This window comes from Arachis duranensis, chromosome 6 (genome assembly GCF_000817695.3).
Source record: "Arachis duranensis cultivar V14167 chromosome 6, aradu.V14167.gnm2.J7QH, whole genome shotgun sequence".
Classification (NCBI taxonomy): Eukaryota; Viridiplantae; Streptophyta; class Magnoliopsida; order Fabales; family Fabaceae; genus Arachis; species Arachis duranensis.
Window position 1 is genome coordinate 89,013,173 of NC_029777.3, and position 6,165 is coordinate 89,019,337.

Consider the following 6,165-nt stretch of genomic DNA (forward strand, 5'->3'; position numbering starts at 1 on the left):
TAACACATTTTATGCGGAAGAACTAACACATTTTAAACTTTAAAAAGGGATCGAATAAACTTCAATTTATGTTATTTTCTTTATTAAATCATATTTATAGTTTTGCTTTTAAGATTATTTACATTTTAACCTAAGTAAAATTAATCACTTTTTTATTATTTTTGATAAAATGAAATTATATAGAATTAATCTTGAGTTGATATGTGATTTTTTGTTTTGTTGTCTATGGTATTTTTGTTCTACTGTTAGATCAAGAATTAATCCGTTGCGTATTTGAATAAGTATTAGAATTCTATTTAAAGATTTGTTATTAACCATTGAAATATTATATGTATAAGATAAGATTCGAACTCTCGACATTTATTTAAACAAACTAATAAGTTAACTATTACATCAACTTAACTCAACTTAATTATATTAACACTTGATTTAGTACACATACATGATTACTTGCGCTCAAGCAAATTAATGAAACAGTTATGAGAAAAAAGAAAAGAAAAGAAAAAGGAAAGAAGATGAAATTAACGATGATTTGTCAAGGTTGGGTGAGTGCAAATAAGACTCGATCTAACTGTATATGGTTTTAACAATGTTTGCTAAAGTCATTTGTTTCTCACTCACAGTATTAATAACTATTAAGTTTTCCAAGACTAGAAAAGATGGATTGGACACACGTGCGTGTGAACAGAAATATGCTATTCCGCATACCTAATAACCTGTATTATTGCTCAAATTACTTGCCAAAAGTGTTGAATGTTAAGCATGGGCTAATTAAAGCTTCTATATGCGACAAAAGTTTGAAATATATCTCAAACCTAGTAATTTTTAAATTTAAATAAAAAAAATATATATTTATAAAAGTTCTTTTAAAAATTTATATTAAAAATTGTTTTTCTTAAATCATTAAAATCAAATTTTAAATTTTTAAATCATAGAATTTTAATATTGTGTTATAAGTATTTTTGTAAATATAAGTATTTATTAAGAATATGTGATGAGCTAATATAATTAATTTTAAAGGAGGTGTTGAATGGAGCGCACAACAATATTATGTGATGAGAAGAAAGAATAAAGGGTTTTTAATTAATTTCAATTGGTTAAAGCAGAACGCATGCAATGATGCATATATCCTCCAATAATATCTAGTTACACGTGGCTTTCTTGTGGGTCTTCTTCCCAATTATTTGCTCAACACTCAAGCTAAGTTACACCCAACATCAAAAACGGACAAGCAACTATAAAAGAATTTAAATTAAAAGAAAAAGATCACAAAGTAATAATCAACCAATAACTTGGTTGGTTGAGTAGTAAGAAAGGTTTTTCCTTTTCCCTTTTTTTTCAGCAAAAATATCATTGTTAAGATATTTGGCAACGTTTAGATAAGTTTAAGAACTTTTAGATCTAATTTTATCCCTAGCTAGGCATAGCAACAGAGAGCATGCAGCAGATTATATATGTTGGAAAGTTAGCAAAACCTGGTGATGCTGGGCAAGTAGAGTTAATAGGTTAATTATATTAGTTAATTATAATAAAGAAATATAAGTTTTATATTATTTAGAATAGTAAATTTTGTGTTATAAATTAGTTTTATATTATCTAAGTTATGAATACATCATCTAAGTTATGACGGTATTTATGTCTCTCACTAGTATAAATAATTTATATACCTTTTATTTATGAAATAAAGTTGAAGTTAATTTGAATATGAAATAAGTTGTGTGCTTATTTTTTTTAGATTCTTTGAGAGTAAGAGATGCATCCTTGACTTAGCCAATTAAAATGGGTTTATGGCTATTTTTATCATAATGGGGTTACTAACCTCGCCAAAATTAGTAAATCTAACTATATCACCATAATGGAGTTGTTAACCTCGTCAAGATTGATGGCCCAAAAAATGTCCCGACGTCACCTAGTAATCACCATTTGAAATGTTTAGCTGGACTCTATATTATATCAATTTTATTCTAAAATTACATTTTTTTATTTAATTTTTTATAAAAAATTATATTTTTTAATTTAAAATTTTCATAAAAAATTACATTTTGTTATTACTCAATTTAGTCGAGTAAATTAAAGTATAATATTCTTAAAGACAACATTTAATTATTAACATTCTAATTCATCAATAGTTAAATATTAAATTTAAACATATTTACAGTTTTAAAGATAAAATTAAATTTTTACTCTTAAAATAAAAAATTCTAACAAAATACAAAAAAAAGATTTAGATATTTATTTGTTTTATTTTGTTTTTGTATTGTTACAAAATTATTTTTTTAAATATTTAAATTAATAACTGAAAAAGACATATAATAATTATATTTTTAATATATCTTATCAACTAAATATTTTTTGTCATAAAAATTTAAATTAATAAAAAATTATATAAATAAGTATATTTTTAATAGAGAAGAAGGAGCCGTAATCATCAACATAGATAGGGAGAGGGGGAATCAACATCGTCAAATTTCAAGCTTTTGTTCTTAACCACAGGTGGCAAGAATAATTTTCATATAACTACTGCCTTTATCTTGGTATGTGTGCCTAAATCACTGGTTCCCACTCCCATGTATGTGGTCCTGGTCAAAACTCGAATTTTTCTATTTTTTTTTTGGTAAAGAAAAATATATTATTATTGATATTATCATTATCGTTATCATTATTCATTTTTTTTGTTTCCTAAAATAAGTATATGCCTATTGCACTTGGCTTTCCTTTTTGTCATAGAAAACAAATTAAAGCCAAAAGAAGTAACAAGCATGAGTTGGAGTCTGACATGTCTATCCGTGTAAATGATTGAGTTATAGAGTTCTAATTGCACTATGCCTAACATGCATTATTTAGGATATAATTTTTCCCATGATTAATTATAACATGTGATTAACTACAATTTCTGTATGTACTTTATTATATTCATGCACCCTTTTTGGCTCTGAACTTATTATTCTTCTTGCCGCCTAATGAATCTTAATTTTGGTTTATATATGTGAGTAATGTTAGACATTTAATGCTTCATATATAGACAAAATGGGTTTTGATGAAAAAGAGAAAGAAAATTCAATTCACCTAAGGGATATATATGGTTTGGTTAGGTTTTGAGTACTAAATTATAGGTACAAGGGGGAAGGTCCTGGTTCTCTGGATCTGAAAGGTGATAGAAAGAGCAAACATTATAAGCTTGGTATATATTTATAGAAGCACCGAAAGATATTAATGATTCAATACATCAATATATAAGAAAAATTCACACATAACTAGCTAAAATACAAAATGAACAAATTGCACCATTTATTAGTCAAAGGTTATAATGATTTATCCAACAACTACTTTATCCCTAACACCTTGACAGAAAGAAAAAAAAATTCAATTTAAAATATTATTAGAGTGGTTCGATAAGTTTCATAAGTTATGGCCACTATGTATGTGTGCTTTGGTGGTCAAACAAAAATTAATTTCGTAGGAAATTTAAATAGCTTTAAACATATGAGAATGTGCTGTAATAATAAGTAGGCTCAGTTTGATAAAATTTTTAGAGAAGTATTTGTATTTTTGAAAAAATATAAATATTTTTTTATAAATAAAAGATTATATGTTTGTGCATGTAATTTTTAAAATTAAAGATATTTTTAAATGAAAGGCATCTTAAGAAACAATATAAGTGTCCTTTAAATAAAAAATATTTAATATAATTTTATATAATAATAAATATTTATATTTATGTCTATCAAAATTATTTTAAAATTTAAAAATAATTTTATCAAAAACAATTATTGTAGCTTAATTATACTTATTGAAAGTTATTTTTATTCAATTTACCAAATATAGTTATTACATCTTTAAAAAGTACCTTTAATTTTCAAAAGCTAGTTTTAATAATAAAATACTTTTAAAAAGTAAAAAATTTATTAAATCAAGTAGGAATTTCGTAAAAGAGTTTAGCAATTTATTTAAATAATTATTAAATTATTTTGGTAGTTCTTATATATTGTGGATTCAATTTAATTATATTTTCAATTAAGGTTTTACAGTTTAAAATTTTATATATGTGTGTGTATATATATTACATTATAAATTGTTATTTTTAAACATATTTTTGTATGGAATTAAAGAATTAATTAAAAATATTTAAACTATAGGGGATTGTTAAAAAGTTTATACAAGATAAAGAATTGTTATACATAGACATCATTAAAAATTAAATAAATCTATTTTTAAAAAATCGAAGAATGAGATGATAAAATTGAACCACTATTGCCTGGTTAATTAACCTCATGATATGATATCCGTCCTTTCACTAAAACTATAAAAAAAATAATTATATAGTTTAACAAAATGTTCAATCAAATGCCTTTTCCCCCTTGACTAGATCTATATATTAATTAAATTAATTTGTTTCTTTTCAGAAAAGAAACTTTTGGAAGTCAAAAGTCATATAAATCAAATTAGAATTCTTACATGAGGGCAATTTATGTCTATTTATTAGCTTAAATTTTTAGAAAAAAAATTATAACATAATATCAGAATTTTTATAATAAAAAATTAAAATTATACTTTTATTAATTTCAAAAATAAAACAAATTAAAAAATCATTATAAAATTCATATAAATCTAAATTAAAATTCTTACATGATATGGCTCTATATATAATGCTTAATTTTAAAAAAATAGTTTCAAGACATTAACCATCACTTCTCCATTAAAACACTACAAAAGAAACACTTTTATAAAAGTTTATTGTCATCATATATAAGCTCTCAAAATGCTATTTGCCCAAACGAATTATCCTGAAAGTTATAGTATAATAATACAATTTTATTTCGTTAACAATTCTTAAAGTTGTATCAAATATAAGAATAATAAATCACGATAAATTGACAAATTTTTTTTTAAGTATATATAAATATAAAAAAGATTTGGATTTTGCCAATCATTAATGCAGAACATATATTTTAGATAAATAATAAATATAAGAAATAACTATCTTTTAAAACTTTACTTTGATGAATATACATTAGCAACTTACCTTTTCCTTTCAAATTTATTTTCCTCATGAGTGCCTAAAGTACTTACTACGGAAAAAATTCACCCTAAAAATTAAAGCGAAAAAGTATGGTAACCAGAAAAGGGAATGATTATCCAGAAGTGATAGAGTTGAATAAATATTCTTCAAAGATGCTTTTATTCGACGGTGACATAAGCTATTAGCTAGCTGTCTCCATACTCTATGTTTGGGGTTTCATGCATCAATACGTTTTCTTCACTGCCATGCTCACTCTCTATGTCGCTGTAATAACTTTACAAAAACACTAAACAACAAAACTCTTAATGTTAATTCTTACCTAATTAACAACGCTCTCATTTTTGCACGATCAAAACTTACCTAATTCTCAGGTTTTAAATGTACTTTATTTTTTCTCAATTTTTTTTTGTTGTTGTCTACGATATTCTTCAATTCAATAGGTCAATAATTAATTTGTCGTGGATCTAAATTTCATTTAAAAATCTACTATTGACTAATAAATTACAGTATGTACAAAGCGTGATTCGAACTTCGACACTTGTTTAAACGGACGAGTGATAAGATGACCACTCAACCAACTTAAGTTGATTATTTTTTCTAAAATTTAAATTATGCGTACTTTTTCATATTAGAATTGAGACCAGGTAAGTTTAGTTCGATCCCAAATTAGAAAGTTAACTCAAGGGAGAAGAGCTATATCTAATAAATTTTTTAGAGATTTTGTGATGAAAAAATAGGGTAATTAAATAAGAAGACAAGAATTTAAACGGAATAAAAAGATACATTGAAATTAAAATAGAAAATAAAAGAGATATATTGAAATTGAATACAAAGAGAATCATTTTACTTTTTACTAAATTTTTTGACACAATAAAAAAGAGACTCCTTAATTTAATTTGTCCACGCCATAGTTTGGGAATTAAATCGAAGGAACATCTCAACCTTCTACCTAATTCCTCGATACAACAAGAGAGGAACGACTCACTCAATTTCAATTGTCCACGTCATGATTTTATCACAAAATTAAAAAAGGAGTTTTCACATCTCTAATAACTCGATGACTACCATAATGTACGAGGTATTTATAACCTCTTATTAGATTAAAATAAAGAAAAAATCCCAAACTCATAACATAAAACCTAATT